The 21672-nt window shown below is 37.2% G+C and overlaps 1 protein-coding gene across 1 annotated transcript in view; it reads right to left on the bottom strand.

Annotated features, from left to right (window-relative positions):
• The window catches only part of rst (roughest), a 137983-nt gene extending 119258 nt beyond the window's left edge, over positions 1–18725 (bottom strand). Inside the window, exon 1 of the mRNA XM_066295434.1 lies at positions 18396–18725. The gene's annotated coding sequence lies outside the window, so the exon portion shown is untranslated. The remainder of the gene's footprint in view (positions 1–18395) is intronic.
• Between the last annotated feature and the right edge of the window lie 2947 nt (positions 18726–21672).

Raw genomic sequence — 21672 nt, forward strand, 5'->3', positions numbered from 1 at the left:
CGAGCGAACATCAGCACATAAATCCCCATTATTTTAAATGCCATTAAGTGCGCTAAAATGTTATAAACGAGGAAGCAGCAGCAATCTCGTCTGAGGTTTTCGGAGAAAAAAACAACAGAAATTATTGTTCTTTTAAATTACTTCTTTGGAGTAAAAAGTTGCACAAATTCCGATATGCAAATCGAGACAGTAGAGGACTGATGCAAAGCTCTTCTCGGATCAATTTCACCTGATTAACCGATTGGAAACGCTGCAGAGGTCTTTTGTCATGCTTGAAAAGTCTCGTTAAAATTGGCGCAAAAATAGGAAAAAGTTGCACAAAACCTTGGATGCACAAGTAGCGAAAATGATTCAAACGGCGATTTCAAGCTTAAAGGAAGCTGTGGTCGGTTTTTAGCTTCTGGAGGTTCGACAACCCCGTGGGTTCCCACGTATTTCTCGATTTAAAAAAAGAATTAGGTGCAAAGAGAAATACATTTAATGATATTGTTAGCATGAAAAAACAATCGTCATGCTGCAGAAGTCATTGTGTTCCGAGGAGTTTTTTCTAGCGCGATCCGATTTCCTGATATACGGCAAAAAAGTAAAATCAATGCTGCTGCCTACACCACTGCTTATTATTAGAGATGTCGGGTACTAGAAATGTGCGACCCTATCGATTTTTGTTTTAGGACAAACGATCACGTTCTATTATATATCATTTTAACTGTTAAACATGTTTAAATTCACAAAGCACAACAACTGATGAAAAATAGCTGCTATAATTGTTAAATCAACAGCGTGAGCAGAAAATTCGATTAACCGAGTATGATTTTCCACGTTCACGCCCTAAAACCATCCGTGGCAACAAAAATGAGACAAAACAAAAATGAGCTCTTATAGTACTCCCCATTACTTGCCTTTAAAACGAGATTTATTAATATTCATTATTCGACATGAAAAGTTTCGAGGAAAATTGAAAAAGGCGACCTCTAAACGCACTTTTCGTTTGCTACGTGGTCGATTCGGAAGTTTCCCGGCGAAAAACGCCGCAAGCGAGCGAACAAAAAAGGGGGACGGTTTAATTTTAATGTAGCCCTTTTTTGTGACATGTCCTTTGTTACAATCGATAAATAAAATATTACCATGGGTACAAAGGTATGTAAATCTCTATAAGAAAGGTCCACGGTAAGCATAATTTAACGCCAGAGTGGAAACGCTTTTTCCAGACATTTTTCCAGAAGCGCTCAATATTGATGGTCTAAGAATATTTGATTTTACAGTGGAGAAATGACATGTCGAATCCTCTTGGATTCTTCAGTTGCACCATGTATGTTTCATCACGCAAAAAAGCTCAAAGCTCCTAAGTATTTCTCGTAGTACCTGGTCAATCAGCATCTCCTAACGTGATATATCGTTTTTATCTATTCTACCCCTTTACATCTCTTCAGTAATAAAGATCGCATAAAATGTTCCATTTCGTAAGTGAACCTGGACACTGGTCAGTCATATTGATCTGTCTTTTATTAGTTCGGCCGATATTTCACTCACGCTGCGTTTTCCATAAATAACGCATTTAAATCAGCTTAGAGGTCTATTAATAATCGACATTTGAGGCTCATTTTATCTTATTAAGTTACCCACTTAAATCGATATTTTCCGCCAGCTAATGCGGGGTCGCTAAACGGGATTCCCCCAGGTAGATGCCTACTCGCTAGTGATCTGGCACTGGACACTGGCACTGTTTGCGCTGGTTGGTGGGCCACTTGCGTCCTTTGTGCAAAAAAATTACAAGAATTATGCGTTTGCAGCGAAATACTGGAACAACCGCACCAAATATCTTTTGGGGTTCTCCGGGACATTCGAATTGAGAAAAAGTGCGTTCAATTTGATTGGGGAGAGGGAGGAGGAAGTTTTTTTTTGGAGTGTTTTTGAAGAAATTTCGTCGTTTCCACACAGATTGTGGTTTGAGCCAAATGAAAAGCACAACACAGAAAACTGTGGGAAGCTTGAGTAAACTCGTTACTTTTCGGAATTTCTAGAATCTAAATGGCATTTTAGCAAGCCGTTTTAACGTTCGAATTTGAATTTATAATTTGCGCAAATCTGAAATTAATGCAATTTACGCTATTTGTAAACAGCCCGGAACTTCACCTTACCATTGCCCAGCCTCCCACATTACTAAACGTTAAAATTTAAACAGTCCTGATAGGATCTGATATAAATTTAGTAAATGTGAATGATATTTTAGCCATATAGATAAACGTTGCTAAACAACGCACCATATACTCTGTTTGCGATGCATATGCATTTTGCATATGTTTTTTCTTCCTCTCCTCTCGCATAATCCTCATCATGTTGACGATTTTTGGATGAGTTCGCTTCAAAATGTAAATATCAAATTAATTGCATTGATAAGCTCTAAAAGCCTACGCAAACCGGCTTTACCTTTTTAGCTTTACCCAGGGTGAGCTTTAGACACTTGGTCGTTTCGCTTCGCATAAGAACGGAGCTTGAAAAGAGGACCGATCAAGATTTTGTTGTTGCAATTATCAAGAAAAACGTTGGCGTCTTTATGGATAATTTATAATAAGTATATAGCGTGAGGGCGCCACTGTGTACCATAGATAATGCCGGCTTCTGGAGTTTTCCATGAATCTTGCCAATTTTAAGATGTTATTTCCAAAAATAGGACCCTACAAAAAAGGGATGAAAAGGTGATCACAAAATTTTAAAAATGTCACATTTTCTCTACACTTATTTTGAAAAACTCGGAGCAGATCGGGAAAGACCTAGAAGCCACTGGCTAGGACATACAAACTCACACAGTTTTCATACAAAACTATTTAAAGGCCTCACCCCCCGTTGGGATCCCGAAAACCGTAAGAGATGCGAAGTCGGCTAAATTGGGGCCATCTCGTTCATTTTCTACCAAACGCATCATCAAACCTTGAACCGAATATCTCAAAAATAATACAAAGTCTAGATGAAATACGCTCAAATTCGGTTTTAGCGAACGCTCTTCGAGGAAGAACTTGAAGGTTCGAGCTCTGATAACGAACTAATTTTTGTTGAAAAGTCCACCCTGAAGAAGTTATTAGTCTAGTTTTAGGGTATTTTTTTGTAGGGATAATCTCGACACCGGGGAGTCCCCATGTATTGGATCGTAGTCGATTTTAGGTTTTGAGAAAAGAAACTCGTAGATCGTGATGACGTAGAAGACGTTCCATCGTCATAGTAAATTGAGACTCATAAAAATTTTGGTTCAGAAGAGTGTGCTAAAATGGATGACGGTTTGCCAACAACCGATTTTATGGCCATATTGGAAAACATGCTCTTGTTAAAAACCAAGTGCAAAATAAAATAACTGACTACTTTATCATACGAAATAAATAGTATGTTTGTATGTAGTAGTAATACGATGTATTTTATAGGTGGTACATAGGTACAAATAAAACCGAAGAGTTCATTTTTGCCTTCCTTTTCCTGATAGCTGATTTCCAAACCTTATCTATGTACATACAAATATAAAAAAAAATTCAGTTTCAGCACATAAGAATTTTTTACATAATATGTACGTATATATTAACTAGAATCGGATATAACGAATGCCCCAGTACAGTAAACAAAATCTGTGGTCCCCTCGTGTTCGTTACAACCGAATTCGACTGTAGTATAAATATGACAAAACTCAGCATGCTGTATCTCGAAGACGAAGGGTTTCCCGATACATGTTTGTACGATTTTCTATCGACAATTTGAGTTTTACTACAAGCTTGTTCGTGCCTGAATCTCTGGATTCTGCAATATTCGAAAATTGTAAGCTCGCTCGATTCAAACCATAACCATGAAAGAACGTTGCCGTGCCATCGACCAAATTGTGGCCAACAGTTTCCCCTGCCAGACCATATCCTGCTAGTTACATTAAACAAAATACCCCTGATGACGTTTAATCCAAAAATCTCTTGTTCATAAATTGGCATCAATTATGTATGCGCCATTTGGAGTGTTCAATGTATCCGGGTTAAGCCCTACTTGAATAAATTGAACATATCGCCCTCTGACCGCTTAAATGGCCAAAATATCGATCCCGTTAAAGGCCTTTATGAAAACTAACAAATTTTACACACTTTGAGAATAAATTATTACTGTTATTCGTATCATGGACATTCATGTAAGTGGATTGTTAGGGCTGAACTCAGTGGGGGTAGCGATTATTCGATATTATTCGAGCTTTGTAGGTTTTCCAGTTTCCCAGTTAAACGGGATGTTAATAACAAAAGTTATAGGGACAATTTAGTCGGATGCCAAACGGGGCTGTTTCGTTAAATTGGAACTATTCCCGACTTTGCAGTTCGGGCTTTATAGATTTTGCCGGGAGAAGCCACTATAAATAATCCCCACAGCTCAGTTTCAAAGGTTTAATGAAATTTATCCTACTGACAGTGTTTACGGTGGTTTCTAGTGGAATTGCTTTCGCACCATTATTCTAATTCGATGAATCAATAGTGGCACCATGCCTTGAAAAATTGAGTAAAGTTCAACGCTTCTTTGACGTAGCCTGATACACAACTCGCTAAAACAAGTAAAAATGATCGATGGACGACACTGAGTTCGGTCAGCTTTTGAAATCCAAAATTAATCACTGAAAGCACGGAACTTAGAGCCTATTTTCAAATCACACTGAATGAAATTTGAAATGCGTAGAAAACATTGATTTAAGTTTAAAAAATTTATGAAATTCTCAGAATCGATGGGTGGCATGGCCTCGGCTATTTTTCAAAAACCTAAAATTAGTTTCTGAAAGAAGACAATTTCGAGTCAATTAAAAAAAAAAAAACGAAAATCGCATGAAAAAGTGAATGAATTTTTATTCGATTAAAAATCGGGTACGAAGAGGGATCCAATATAAAAAAGTATGTATGAAACTATATCGGTGGAAAGCACTAAATTTGATAAATTTTTAAAACATATAAACGCCCAATAAATTAAACAAAAAAATAAAGCCTGTAAGCGAGAAATCTCTGACATGGTTTTGCTAAAAGGCAGTGTCATACTAAAACCGTTTTGAAAGGGGTAGGATTGAACTAAAAAAAAAATTTTAAGATCAGAATCGATAGACGATGCTGATTTTTAATACTTAAATTGGAGCTTTCAAAACAGAGAATTTCGAATGTATGCTTCAATAACGGTAATGTCACGTTAAACGAATTTTAAAAGGGGGAATCGACAGAGCAGAAGTTACTCGATTCTCAGGATCAACGGACGACACTGACTTAGCCCTAACTTTTTTAAATCCGAAATTGGCCTCTGAAAGCTCAGGATGTTGTGAATTTTGAAAAGGGCGAAGATAACACACTGAAGACTCGATTAACGATATAGCACTCGGAGGTATTTTGATGATCTCAAAATGAGCGCCTAAAAACTTGTTTCGATTCGTCGAAAAATGCGAAGTCGTACTGTAAGACGTTTGAAAGGGGTGCGAAAAAGCGTTACTTTTTAAAATTAAATTCTTTAGCTTCAGAAGGGAACAAAATATTGGGTCGTACATATGGGCAGGCATATAAAGTTTAATAACCTTTACCATTAGCTGGCAAGAACGTTAAAAACAGTGTAAACATAAAGATAGTAAACATCTTAAAGGAAGCACTAACTAGTTTTTCATACGACTTGGGTACTTAAGTTGTCATCTTAAAGACGACGAGGTACCGTTAGGCCGCCTGCTCGAAACGTTCCTTCTTCGGAATTAAAAAAATGAATACCATCGATTTGAGTGCTCAGCGAATGTGGTACTTGTCGAATTAGTCGAGCGAGTCCAAGCTGTTATTAAAATGGCCTTTGTTGGTGTTGAGGCCATTGCTAAAAGTACTTTTTCCTTAAAAGCAGGCTCCTTTCATAGATAGATGCACAAAGCGAAGAATTTCATAACGTTCCATCAGTGCCGACGACGTCGGGCTAAGTGTCCATATTTTATCCGCCCTTTAAATTATTTCCCCCAAATATATTTTCAGGCCTGACGTATCGCCAGGCAAACAAATCTGATGAAATTCCTTTGGAACCGATGGAATGCCTTTTTGCGGACATGGAGATTCTCCCCTGGAAAAAATATGACTCAACAATAATAACTATATTGTGGCACACCCTTCAACCTGGGGGTGATAAATTTGAGCTAAACACAGTTTCGAATAATGTATTAAACACATCAGTTTGTTTCAGCTATGACCGAACAAAGTTTGCAGCAACTCCTGGGGCATTACAATTAACTTCCAAAGTACCTAAAGCCAAATCCTCTGATCTTATTTTACCCATGTTTAGGGCGAACCGTCGTAGATTTATAGTCCCAGGGGAGTTTTCATATGTTGTGTCATCGATTAGATAACACATCCCTCAGGGAGCTGTTTAAGAAATTTAAATTTGCGGCTTTTCAATGGGCGACAAAAAAATTCTCGTCTCGAACAGCAATTTTTTTTTATCTCACGGTGACGTATGAAGAATTTTTCCTCGGAGGACAATAATGCGCTCAAGACCTCCTCTTCTATGGCAAAAGTTTTTCGTCTCAAAACTGCTTTGCTCCCGGGTTGTACGGGAATAAAAGGGAAACTTTAACCAATACATTTATTTATTATAAGCAGGCGAAACCTCAAAGAGACGCGAATGTCTAAAAGTTTCCGGGGAGGTGTAACAAAGCGAAACAAATCCATGGACTTTAAGCATATTTTAGCTTGAGGTTAGCAGAGATAGATAGTGGTCCTTTCAAGGGCTCGGTAGCATGAAAAATTGCCTTTTCTAGTTCCGAGAGGCATAAATCGATTGATTCGTCCGCGGTGATGGTTGTCGATTCTTTTTCCCGCTTTGATTGATGCTTTTTTTGCTGCTGACCTCCTGGATTATCCTTAAACAAGATGTTGGAAACGAGGACTCTTTTTAGAGAAGTATATTGCTCCAAATTGATCGATACGGGCGATATTTGTGATGGACGAAGTAGGCTTTCAGACGCCTTATCCAGTTAATATTTGATTGGATCTGTGAAATAATTCCGATATTGTTGCTATCAAAGTTTTAATTGATATATGATATATACCCTCTTATGATTTCAAACGTCCTGCAAACATTTTCAGGCTGGCTCCCAATCACGTTTGTTTCTTTCACAAATGTTTTTTTTATTAAATGTAGAAGGATATGGTAAAGCCATCCAACCCACTGGAGCTTTTCACTGAGCTTTCACTGAACACCCTTTCCTGTCTTAGTCAAATAGTCGTGAACCATTCAATTTCCTTGGGCTTTCAGCATGTTGTATAATTGAAGAACCTTTGAAAATGATTTTTTTTTACTTTTTGGAAATATACAAGACTGGACCGAAAATTGGATTTATTTCGGCCAAAACGGATTCAATCAATGTTTTGTTATTTGTTTTTCTGGTCTTGATTAAAAACGTGTTTCGACCAACGACCACTGGTCGAAATGAACTGATATTCATTGCGATGAATTAACACATGATAAAAATATGTCAAAACATTTAGTTAACATGTACGAGACGCAATATAATATACTGGACTATTAGACGGGAAACAGCACGAACTCTTCAGAAATCATTTTCTTTGCAAGGCCGAAAAGTAGCGCTTTGTAGGGTGAGCCAAGGAGATTCCCGGGCGAGGCGCAGGTGAGGGTCAGAAGTTTTTGGGCGCGTGCAATAACATTTTTTTAGGATCGATTTTGGCTGACGCTTTAGTCATCTTTTATTTATATTTAATTTTCCTAGACAAGTTTTCAAAGGCATAAATTATTTCGTCCAGTGAGCCATGGGGAAAACAAAATAATACGGATCGGAAAATGGTTTTGCCGATCCCTCAGGCCTTGCCCGGCTAAACCTCACTTTCAGGTAGATCTCCATCAGATGGGGCCACTATCTGCCTGGTCATAAACAAGTTAAATGTATTTTAAGTTGTAAAATTGGGAGTTTGTAAAGTTAGGCACTTATAAGAGTCTGCCCGTGGAAATTTGCGTTGCTGCATTGAGACCTTGAAGCGGCGAAACTCGTAATTGAAGCACCTCGCTTCCGCAACATTTTCTAAAGTCGTTTTTTCAATTTCGACTCTTCCTCGACGAGGTCCTGTTGCTTGGAAGGTGCAGAACCTCTGTATTTGGGCAAACGAAGGTGAGCCAGGTACGCATTTACACTTTGCAGCAACCGCAACTCCTCGAAACAACAGCGATTGAACTTAAAAAGGCTCGCGTAACAAAATAAACAATGTGCAACAATGCGTTGCATATGGAACATGTGCCTGTTGTATTGTTCAACAACTTTTATGCATGTGGATAAAGATATTATTCATATTTACTCGTTTATATTAGGCCCTATTAGGTTTGTTTACTTTTGGGCTTTCGATGTTAGAGGTTCGCCTACGGAAAGGTAAAGTTCCGAGTTGTTTATGAATAGCGTAAATAGACACAATTTGAGGTCAATAAACAGTTGAAACTCATTTACAGAAATTTGCAATTCAAATACAAAACGTTAAAATGCCAATTGGAGTTATAAAAATTCAGGGAAAATGATGGGTTTACTCCCGCTTTTGGAAGTTCGTTTCATGCGGTTTGAAACATCAGTTCGGAACATTATTACTCCTTATTTTAAAAATAACAGTTTGTTTTACCCGCGTAAAAGGTATCATACACGGGACATAAACAAACAGCATCGAATGCGTGCTGTTTATGCCGCGTATGTGGACGGAGCGGCAATTTGCGAAAATTAGAACCCGCACTATAATTAATATTTAGCGATGTAAATGATCATTCGTGTTTGTTTTTCCGTTAAACTCAAACAATAAATAAAGACATTTAATTAAATCCGTGCAGGGGTTTTAATCAAAGTGACATTTTTTTCCTACGGCGATGGAATTGCGATTCAAATAATTAAAATTGCCATTTATTGCCGTGTCTTTTGTCTTCCGGTATTACGTTTTTGTTCCCCACTGAAAAACGAATTAAAAGTCTATAAAGAATTAATACCCGTTCCTGAAATATTCATGAGCTACTCAACCCTTCTTAAGTTCGTTAAAAAAGGCGCCCTTTTAATGAGGTAAATAAAGGCTAAAAGTGTCGCTCTTCTTCGGTAAAATTTGAGCCTCGGGCAGAATTATTGGTTTTTAATTTAATAAGTTTTTTTTTCCCCCCATTTAAATGGTCGTCGGACAATGAAACGGGGCCAATAATGAACAGGACAAATATTCAGTTTCAGACGTATTTATGCACCGAAACCGAAAATTGGGCAACAAAAATATCGACACAGGGCTATGTTGACAGGTTTCTGTGTCAAAAAACAAACAAGCAAACCGCATCAGGGCAAAAACCGTCGACTGGCATTTCGATTTAAAAATAATTTATTCGACTGGAAAGATCAAATCGAATTAAAATTACCGTTCCCCACGTTATTAACTTAAAAACTGAAACGATTACGAGACGACGAAAACCGCAAGGTGCCAGTCTACAGAGGGTGCGAGAAAATAATTGAATTTCGAAAGCCCCGAAGAAGTATCGAAATCGTTTTTATTATCAGATTCCCAAAAGCATCTTTCGCCTAAAATCATAACATCAGAAAACCGTATTAAACGCGGCATCAAGAATAACCTACGCTATGACCCTTTTAATTAAAGGGTCGGCTCTATTGACCTTTCCTTTCGTTTTCCTGTTTTCCAAGGAAAGCCCGGCCTTTATGAGCGAGAAATTTTCCTTTTGTGAGTCTCCGTCGACCCGATATATTACTTGTTTGCTTGAAAATGCCGACATGCAATAAGCATTAATCAAAGCAAAACGCGGAGAGACATATCTATAAATCACAAACATTACCGCTCTCCTCCCCTGCTCATGAGTGAAAAACTAATGTGTGGGCTTTCGTTTGATGCCCAAACAAGTAGCTAATTTCCACAGCTGCATTAAAAATTCCATCCCTCTGGCCATAAAAAGGACGTCCCCCGAAAACTCAGGCTCAGGGAAATTTAATTTTTCCCGTGTCAGCAGTTTTTCTTGGCAAAGTATTTTTTAATCTGGCCAAACACACATAAAACTTTAATTTCGAAGTTGCGCCTCTGTCTATTTAGTAGTGTACTAGTCTTCCTAATTAAAATCAGGTTAGGTAAACTTTGAATGAGCATTAATCAACGCTAAGAGCAAAACACGCCGAAATGTATCTATAAATCAAAAACAGCGCAACAGAAGGCCTAAACAAAAGGGTTAAATCCGGAGGGCCAAACGGGGTGCCCTAGGGCTTTGAAAGAGAGAAAACAATAATTGATCGCATGCGTGTCGCACATTTTCCACCGGTCTTGAGCGCTATTTAATGACTAAGGATTTTCAGTTTAATCTATATACCCCCAGTTCATTGAGGATTAAGGGTGGAAGGCTCCTTTATAGCGAGTTTTATACCTTCAAATCGCTTCTTGTTCCCAACATTTAACGCTACATTTCGGAGTTTTTGCTTAATGATTATGTTATACAATCTGGCTCAGTTGGACCGGTATATCATTATCATTCCTATTTCAATTTTCATATTATATTTGACCAGGCCCTCTGTCTCTTAATTTAACTCTCTCTATTTCTCTTTCTCTCTCTTTCTCTCTCTCTCTTTCTCTTTCTCTCTCTCTCTCTCTCTTAATTGAACAATGGATGAAAGGATTCATGACTAATAGCGAATTCCATTTGCAATAATTCAGTGCGGAACTCGTGTATTGTTGCAATACATTCCCACTCAGTGAAAAGGCATGGGAATACATTATTTTTCCACTAAACCTGCAAATGGAATTCGCCATATAAAAATGAGGATTTGTAGATTTTTTATGCTACTTTATCACCAAATATCTATTACATCGCGTGTCGAAATTTACACTCTGTACAATAGTATGAGCAATAAGTGGAGTAAAAAGCCGAAAATTCTAAAATGCAGACAAAAATTATTACTCTGCCGTTTGAGTTTTTTGATTAAAAAAATCCATTTAATTTGAGACCGAACATTTAAATTCTAAACGTTTAATTTTCGGAGCACAAACGTAAAAATTCTGAACTAGTGAAAAATATTCCAATTCGTGGATAAAAGATAAAAATTCGTAATTCGAGACAAAAATTGAAATTCCGATGTTCGCGTTCAAAAATTCCCAATATGCAAAACCAAAAATTCACGTTCCATAGTTTCAATCATGTCAATCGAGATGCCATAAACAAATAAATTCGAGGTAAAAAATTTAAATTTTGGGTCTTCTTATATGCCGAATATAAGAACTTTGAGAGCTTAAAACGCGACAATCAGAAGCAGAAATCAGACACGAAACTCATTGCAATTTCCTTACTTGTGCGTGAACGCTAAAAATTCCAAATTCACGCAAAATGTCATTATAATACGGTTGAACTTGGAGGTCCTAGTCTATATTGAATTCTAAATGGGAATTCCAGACCTATTCAGAAACCATAATCCAGATCGAATTGATCTCTATCAGCTGATTTTCAGCAAATCGGACGGTCCTCGAAGATATCCACCCAACTTGATTGGTTGACAATCAGCTGATAGGGATCAATCCAATCCAGATTCCATCGTTTCCGAAAATGCTTCTAATATGTGAAAAGTTTGGTGCCTGCATTGAATAAAGAATTAAATTTTAGCCTGCTTTGGAAGGACAGTGGATTTTTCGATGTTATTTTATCAAAACTCTGTATATAGACCACTATTTCATTTTGGAATGGACAATCATGGAGAGAGACGTTGCTAAGGAGTCACAAGCGAAGAATAACGCATTAAAAATATTTCCATGTGCACCTAGAAACTCATTTATTCTCTTATAAGTACGTTGATGCCTATAGATTCTACTCGCCAAGTTTCAATTTAAAGTTAAACCCTTCGAGAGTTAAATATTTCCAACTATAGCTTACAGTTTCGCAGGAAACTATTAAAGAATCTTTCAAGAGTAGAATTTCCCCACTGCGATTGCGAAACTATAACTGGCAGAATGGGTCTAGCAGTGTCAAGAAACAAAAGAAAGTTTTACACATACAAAGTGCTCAAAAAATGTGAAAATTGGTGGTGCCTTACTTGGACAATATGAAAAGGAAATATTTGAGCCTCGAAATAATTTTTGGAAGTTCACTGAAAATGGTGAAGGTGCGGGGTGTTTAGTGAGGGAAAACGTGAATACGGGAAAGTCTTCTAGTTTTAACTTTTTCTAGTTCAGTTATATGTTTTCCAGGGTTCAAGGATGTGATAAGTTCAGCTAATAATGATTATTATTAATTTAAAAACTTGCTGCATCACGCAGTGCATAATTAAAAAGTATATGACTCTCACCGTTTTGAAGGGCTACCAATTAGTTCCCCTGTTCGTTCTAACAGAAAAAAACCGAAACGAATTCAGCTAATATCTTGCTTATAAATTTGCTTAATACCTTCCTTGTAATTATCCTGCAGGTACAGCTAACTCTGGTCGTAACCAGTAGGTCCAACGGTATACGGAATCACGTGTATCTAAACTGAACAGACATGAAGAAATAATATGTTTGTCAAATTTATAATACGGATTAAAATGAACGCTATACTGATAGCATCTCATGGAAAGATTTAATAACCCCACAGTTAAAAGTCCATTCGATTATAGATTAGACGAATGAATTGTGGAGTAATATAGGAAAAGGGCTCTATATACTTTTAAAAATTAAAAGCCTCTTCTGGGAAGCGGTATATACGATGTATATATGTAACTATGACAATTTTCAAGGGATTTCGTCCCCACCGAACTGCGAAAAACATAAAAACTGGGCAGCTCTGACAATTCCACATTCTGGCTTATAGGCGCTCTGGCCTTCACCCTTAATTGGTAAAGGTTCTCATAAAATTAGGCTTAATAGCAGTTTTAGGAACAAAAACGGAACGCTTTCTGATCTATAGATTAGAGGGCAACGCCGGGAGTAATTTCAGACAAGTTGTGTTGTGTTACGACGGGATGTAATTAGAGTATAATTGTTTCCCGGCGGTTTTTGGGACCTTTGGTATTTAGGTTTCATTTCGTAGAAATACAGTCGAAACTGGGTTTGAAAATTGGGATAGTTCGTGTTGGGTTTGATTGAATGCAAACACATCGCTGTATAGAAACCACTAGTTGTAGAATATGTTTTTTATCGTTATTCGAGGTTCGAATTAAATCGACAAGCTTATTGTATACATATTATCCGTTTCATACGTCCCACAGCGTCTTGGAAACGCCATTTAAGTCGAAAAATATGCAAAAATTCCGGCCTCAACGCCATAAAAAATTAAGTGGCCGTAACTTAAGATAAAGTGCTGTTTACAGATCTTCGGATTTCGTCACGTGGGCGGGACAGTTAAGTTGTACAGGTTTGTCTCGTACTACTTACAATACAATGCTCATAAACCGTGATGTTGACTTTGTATTCGGTTTCGGCTTACGTCCAGAAATCTCACAAAGTCCCTTGACCTAACCTCAATTTCATTTAAGCAGTACGAATTTCAGGTTTCTCTTAATGTGTAAGAACGTTATTTGGGCGTTTATAGAGAGGCAGCAATATCTAGCATCTGCGAAAGTTTGCACGACAAACCCACACAACATCTGCCGCATAGCAAATGGTACTGATAATGAAAGAATGAAAAATGATCTTCACTTCGACGCTTTACGACAACAGGAAAGTCTAATTTCATGCCGAATAACAACTAAAGTTGTCATAGAAATGTACTAATTTGCGTTCTATAAAGATTTAAAATCTTTTTCCTTTTTTCTCCCGAGTCCTCTTTGACTACGTTCTTAGTTCTCGAAAATATCTGAACTTCCTGAACTTGCCGTTACGCCCGGCTTTTAATGACACATTTTATAGGTCTAAGATAAACAGATCTGAGATTTAACCGTCAATGCGAAATTAATATTCCTTGGTCCAATTTAAGCTGGCTCGCAATTTTAACCTGAAGTTTTACACTAATTTGTGCCATTAAAATACTGAAACATATCGATAAAATGCAAGATAATTTTATTGCACTAAAAGGCACTTAAATTTTATTTTCCAAGAGGCATTAAATTCCGTTAAACTGCTTAATTCAAGTTCTTGAGACAGGTGCGACTAACACGTATTTTCAAGTTGTTTATGAATTCAATAATCTACTGAAACTCTGAAACTACTGAAAGTATACGGGTAAAATCATGGATAGTTGCGTTGAACTAAAACGTACTTGCTCACCAAGAAGTATCTACTAAATCTTTTTGATTTGGCTCTGGGTCTCGTTCCAAATTGAAAATTATATCGATACATGTTGGATTTTTGGTAAAAATCAATTATGTTGAAGATTCAACGGTCTTTATGTCCTCTTCTAATTTACCAACTGGAAGAGACAAGTTTATTAGATTTATGACTATTTCTGCATTGTACAGAAAGAAGCGTAAAATAGGATATTTTAGCTCCTTTTATGCACTTGAAAGTAGATCTTTTCTTTTATGAAAACCACATGGCCGAGGGGATAGATGAAAGGGCGCCTGCAGTATTGGTCCCCAATTGCAGTGTGGTGGAAATCCTACTGATCTTTCGTATAGTTAGTTCTTATGGAACTTTCTTCGCGACAGCATGGGCGTGCCTCCCGACTGCAATTAATAAAAGCAGAATTAAAACCGTTTTGGGGCGATTACTTCGAAATCCCATGTCCAACAATGTCGTTTTCTATGATTACATTCCGTCGATAGAAAGTGACACAATTTTCGTTCTTACTTTCTTGTCTTAAAAGCATAGAATCCTCGAGTTCTCAACGGTTTAAGAATTCTAAGGATACTTAGATGATGCGAGTACTTTCAAATTTATTCTTTTAGTTTCAACTGTTCCTACTAACATCTCGGTAGAATACAGAATTTATAAATGTTTCACCACATGATCTGCTTATCATTTTTTCTTGAGGAGACACTTTCAATGGCTGCATTTGGAAAATAAAAATCGGTACATTCCGACCCAACAATACAGCCGTTGGGAATACAGACCTAAAAATAAATTTCAGACTGCTTTACAAACTGAAAAAAAGGACAAACATGCAGTTTAACATATGGTTAAAGTGATAGCCGATGATAAATGGAGCTAGAGCACCAGCTGAGGCCTCGCCTAGTGATGGATATGGAATAGCTTTTAAATATGCGGATTATTTATAGAGTGAGAATAATGCATTTTAAATTTCATTGCGATTTTGTGACACTTTTCAAACGAATGCGTAAACAATCAGCTAAAATTGCTGCTAATCCTGCGCTCAATAGTTCCGCCAACGTAGAAGTTACGCTTTTTTTTGTGTTTATACGAAATTAGAATATTTCATTAATTTAATGGAAGTAGATGGGACACTAACTCGTTTATACGATTCTATGTAATTAAGCACCATATTATGAATAAGGTAAATATAGGTGGCCAAGTTCCATCATGGAGAGATTAATAAGCCTAATATTCCAGTTTAAATTTACACTCTCAGGGCTTGTATGTGCGGCTTAACAATTTTTTAATTGTGTTTTGTTAGGAATTAACGAAACATGTGGGGAAGTTATAACTAGCGAGCTTTTGAATTAGAAATTGTGAAAGTTGGAGCTAAACTAACCTGAACGTTGTTAATTTGCCTCTACAACACTCTTCCAATTCGGGAAAGTTTTCAATTCCCGTGGTGGGTGAGTGTCGCTTTAATAACGACGTACAAAACGTATTCCCTTTTGGCACAGTAATAAACCCTATCCAGCTGGTACGTAACCCAATATTATTCTAACGAAATAAGCAGGAATGCACGGCAGGAACAAAAGAAAAATGCCTACAGTTTCCTCCGGAATTCTCCGACTTATTAAATTTAATATCAGTCAGTGGTCCTGTCTGAGTTTCCATTTTCCATGGGAATATGGAAATTTTGCGACTTAACAGGTTCGGGCTTCGGCGAGGTTAGCTGCATTGTTTCAAGCCCGGTTTTAAGTTTTCGAGAGGAGATGTTTTGTTTTGTTAATGTAGGGCCGGAATAGGACAAGTCCCCGAGTGGTTTGGGCTGATTGGGAAAGGGCTTGAGGTATATTCAGCCATTACTCCAGAAAAGCCTAGGGCATCTTTAATATCGCTTCATTTTCGATTTCGTTAATCAGAAACAGACAATAAGGTTGCAATTGAAGACAATTAGCTGGAGGTAATAAGTTTACAATGTCAGATTAGGCCTCATAGGAAGACAGATAAAAAGAGCCTCGAGCACTTTGATGAGGGGAGATTGAAATTGGGTTATAATAATGAACATTATTTCAGGTAACAAAAAATCTCCACTGAGATGCTTGCTGCAGGATAGTTCATAATGAAATAATTAAATCCATCAAGATGAAATACGTTCAGGTTGGTCCGCGCTACTAATCACATCAGGTTGATGAAAAAAATTTGTTCAGGTCAGTTTTGGTTAAATACTTAAGATGAATAATGAAAATTAGCTCAGGTTGTAAAAGCTTAAATTTAATAAGATATGAGAACATTAGCTTTGGTTTCAATTTAAAACAAATGGTTTGTTAGTAAAAGTCTTTGCAATCGGGGTATCCCGAAAGGACTAAAAGGCGTCTCAGGGTACCCTGAAAATCACAAATCCTACCGAAACGTTCTAACTAAATCGAAGGTAATTTGACTTTCCATTCGAAGTGAGTTTCCAAAATACTTTTGATTATTTTATATTCATATTAAACTGGAGTGATACGTACATCTCATTGGAAAATCGTAGGTTCCAAGGGAACAATAATGCCCAATAGCAAAATTAAAAAGTGTGCTGGTCATAATATGTCGTTCTCTACGTTACGCCATGAATTTTCGATTGGCCTTTGATGAAGCTTTAGAACACCTTACAAACTTAGAAATAAGAAGTTTTAAGACTGTAGCGAAGGGGCAATTGAATGGGAAATCTCGAGGGGAATCTGGAAAGAAAACCTAAATAAAATATTTAGGCGAAGTTGTTGAATCATGGCTTAATCTTGGTTTACCTAAACCTGACCCTCGTAAATTTCGACGTCCATAAGAAATGAATTGCAGTCACTCAACGATAATCTAACAAAGCAAATTTCTTATGTGCATTCACAATATATGAGGGTCGGGTTTAGCCAGATTAAGTTATGATTTAACAGTTCGACCTTACAGCACTCCGTCACTCGATTCAATAAAAATATCCTTTCATGGAAATAGAATAAATATCGATCGTCACATTAATTTAAATATTAGATTAAAAAGAGTATTTTTCCGCGTTGTAACGAGGGTAGTAAGAAAAAAAAATTATGGAGCACTTTAAAATTGACGAGTATGAAATAGGCATCAGTACCCAAAATGTGTATCTGCCAAGCTCCCTACGTTAAAATACGACTAGGAAAAAATGTCGATTTCCAACATGAAATTGCTCTTTCTGGGCAGGAGCTACAATGAATCATTTTTCCGTGCACTCAGACAATAAACTCAGTTTTTATACTTTTTTCTTTCTGAATTTAATGTTTTTTTATTCGCGTGTAGATAACCAAAGCATCAAATGGTACACCTAGAAGACCAAAGGACATGTCCATGAGAATAGTAATGAGTGACTCCCAACATTTTTCATGACTACCTTTTGCATGGGTTTCTTCCAGCCTCGTACTAACTTCGGTCCATTTAACATTACTAACTAAATCGCGGTTTCCCACATACTAAATCTATGATTCAGAATTAATAAGATTTGATTTCTTAGGAGTTAGCGTTCTTATAACTTTTCACGTTATCAACTTTTCATCGCATGGAAAGTAGTTAATATCTCAGAGACATTGACAGGCGAGCAGAAGAGAAACTCCCAGTATGTTTGGACGGAATAGTTAGAAGTGCGTACATCAGATACAAGATGGTCAGTAGGGGCTAAAATGTACTGTGAAACGGTCGATCAAACACGACAAAGAGGCCAGTGTTTTGGGGTTCCTGAGGAAAAAAAATCAAAGAATTGGATAATGAAATTTAAGAATTGATAAGGAAAATTATTCACACTTGAATTTTGAAGTATTAAAGTAAAAAAAAGAGTAAATTCTTTTAAGTATTTTTCCTCAGCAAAGGGCTCTTTTCTAATGTTATCTTGTCCTGAAGAATTGCACAATTATTTTTTCAGCGAGCCCCGTGTTATCTGTTCTAAAGGGTTCTTAACAAAACGGTGAACATCAATCAATAATTCCACATGTAAGAGTGTACCTCAGAGTAGCGCAAGTTCTACCTGTGAAACAAGTTTCCTTTATATTCCAAAATATTTCCTCAATTTATCCTCAGAACGATCCCAGGTATTTCGAATTAATTTTGGACTTCCTGCCTTATTGATTATAATAATAGGACGTTAAAGGGTGACGAGGGATGATAGCAGCGGAAACACCGGAACCGCACTTGGAAAAACATCAAACCACTCACCCTCATTAATTCCCACTGGAAAAACCAATAATCCTTGCAACTTCAGAGCCACCACACTATTACAAACAAAAATCCACCCCTATTTACTGTGACATGTATACAGTGCTAAACAGCGATCACTGAAACGCCACTAATCCTGAAATCCCGGCCCTACCACCGCAACGGCACAAACAACCGGGAAGTGGTACCTGCAGCGGTACCGTTTACCGCGATCGCGAAATTTTCGGACGCGCTCCTGAAAAAAGGCGTCCCTGACAAGACCTTTCCACCAGTTCGGCTCGACGTCGACTGAAACGAGTGCTGAAATCGCTGAATGCGCTTCATGCGACCGACAGCGACCGACTGAAGTCTCGATCCCCGGTTTCAGGGACGAAAGTGAGACGGCGAGATGCGGAAAACGCCATGAAACAGAGACGGAGGTAGCAGAAACAACAGTCTTGTCCGGAGGATCAAGTAGCGCCATGCAGTATTAGCGACTCTACGAAGACGTTTTCGGATTAATTACTGTAATCAGTGTTACTGAGATTTTTTTTTTTAGGGTGCAAAAAAATGTCATCCCAAGATTTAGGCAGGTGGGAGTTTGTCGTTTTGGGTTTAGGAGTTCGCCGGGGTTCGAGAAGTTTGCGAAAAAAATATATTTTAAGTGATTTTTTGTCTTTTATCGCTTGAGCGCAACAGAGAGATGTACCGCAGACCTCAGCCTAAATTTTTTAGCGATGTTGCACTTTTTATGTCCGGTATTGGCAGCATCTTGCAGCATTTCAAACGTCAGTTTACACAGAAGCTTCGAAACGAGCGGTCGAATTTATGACAGAGCCGGATTTAGTGGTTTTATTTCTCCTGCGATTACAGGAAATTAGACGTGTTGGAGGAACAATTTTACAAGGTGCATTCGCGAATATTTAAATAAAAAATCCATACTGAGTCGTTTAAATCTTAAGTTGATGGAAACGTTAAATTCACTTTGGGGAACCATAAGTAAATAATAATAAATGAAAGTATATTTCTATAACAAAATAAATGGTTTTGGCTTCACATTTTTGAGCAACGAGTCAATATATTGAAGTAAATAGAATAACACTTTTTCAATCTAATCTCCTCATTTGAATCGCGGTGCATGGCCATTTCCTTCTATACCTACCTCATCCTCACAGTCAAGTGTTGGTTTTAGGCGATTACAAACTGGGATGAGAAACATCAAAGCACCGACATAAGAGTGGTTCTGCTACATATCTTTGTGCTGTGTAATGTGCTTGCTCATTAAATGTAATCAATACTAAGGAACATAGACGGTTCTATATGAAATGGCGGATGCGGTAAATCTAGGTAAAATTTTAGGAAAAATAAAACTACGAGGGAAACTATCACATCCTGTATATCGGAAAATGTCAATTTCACTCATAATTTGTTCGTTTACCTTTCTCTACAAAATGCTCTTCAGGAAGTATTTAACTTCAGTGAAGGAATCTGGAAATTTTCATATTTTGTAAAACATTCTCAAAAAATGTTAATACTGATGTCTGATGATCCATGACATCTTTATGTTGCGTATTTTCCACTTAATTTATGCTTCTTTGGCTTATCTTTAGCTTTAGCACCGCATTCTCTTCGGCACGCCTCTGATTTCAAGTAGATAATGCTGAAACTTTCACTTTTTTTATAGACCAATTACCGCAAATTTGAGGATCAGTGTCTTATGATTGCAGCTCAGCGCCGTGTTGAAAATTTCACATTTTGCACAGGAAGCCGAGAAAATTTAAATCCTGCAAACAGTGCCAAAGTTTGTTTTTGAGGAATATCACGTTTTTTTGAGTCTTTTGAATACAACTTTCTGATTTATATTAATAATAAATAATAAGTGTAACCAGGGTTTGAGATAATTGAAATTGCGGCTTGACTTTCACAGAATTTTGACCCATTTTAGGGCTGGTCGCCCAAAGTTTTTGGAAACTTTACCAAGTATTTATCCATGGGAATGTTGGAATAACGACCGGTATTGATCAGTTTTTGTGGTTACCATGGAAATTATGTTCCAGGTAAAGTCGCGAGTATATTTATATAGTGGCCCCAAGAGAACTTAGTATTTTAAAAATATGAAAAAAAAATTAGAATGAACGGTTATCGGCAATTGGGTTTTTGTATTTTTATGACAAAAATACGTAAAGAAAAGATATATTTGGAAAGGTTTCAATAGTGGCTAAACGCAAAAGTGAGCGGGATTGTCTTGTTTGTCTTGTAAAGCAAAGAGGGTTCAGAATAGTCCAGTTGGGACGATTGTCGCTCCATTTTACCTGAGTTTGTTGAAAGTCTTTCACTTACTCTCGTCATGTGTATGTGATCGTACAGCAATTAGTTCGGTGTCCTATTTTTGTAATCAGTCTTGGACAGGTGGACACATTTTTATGGCAGTTTCTGAACTCATCCCTTCATCTTTATATGTGAGCGATCGAAAATGTGTTGGACGTTTATTTATTTTAATTTTCACATTTCGAATGTATCTAGTGAATTTCAGTTTTTTGTCCATCGTTACTCTTAAGTCTCAGTACCTGGATCTAAAAACCAAGTGGGAAGAAATTCAATTTAATGACAAAGTACTACAAAACAACGTACAATTACCAATTAATGCCGCACATCTAAAAAAATGGTTTGAACAAGAAATTCATCAACTATGATATAAGAGTCCTCTGGTCGCAATACGTAAAATAAACCCTAATTACGCTTCACTAATGGATTTTTAATGGGATTCTGCATCTATATGTTACATGAGCTCTCTGTACCCAACTTCTTAATGTGGACATATTGAAACTCGGCTTCGTTAAAATATTTTCTTGTGTCTTGGGTTATGGCACCAGCGCCGCAGGTACCGAGATCGAGTTCTGATTATGTATCTAAAATAATTACCTAATCAGTTAATTACGATAAGCTCGGGCTTAAGCGTGTAAATTCGGCTACGAATTTTTGAATATAAGATAAAGATCCGGGAATAATCGAGGCGAAACATGGAAATATGTAGATTTATGCGGATCATTTGAATTTTATCACGATCTTTCATAGATTTTAGTAAAGTTTTAATGGGCGTATACCGCTCTTAATTACTGTGTCGGTCCTTTGAGAAATATTGCAAATTTATTCTTACTACAAAGCCCAGTCAACCATAGTTAGAGATAACAATCGATGACTAGAAAAAATATCGAATCAATAGTAAACAAATAAGGCGTAAATACCGGGAAAAGTATCGTTGCTAACGGAGCCTTAACGGTCTTGTTATGACACTGGA

The sequence above is a fragment of the Euwallacea fornicatus genome, chromosome 22, assembly GCF_040115645.1.
Source record: "Euwallacea fornicatus isolate EFF26 chromosome 22, ASM4011564v1, whole genome shotgun sequence".
Lineage (NCBI taxonomy): Eukaryota > Metazoa > Arthropoda > Insecta > Coleoptera > Curculionidae > Euwallacea > Euwallacea fornicatus.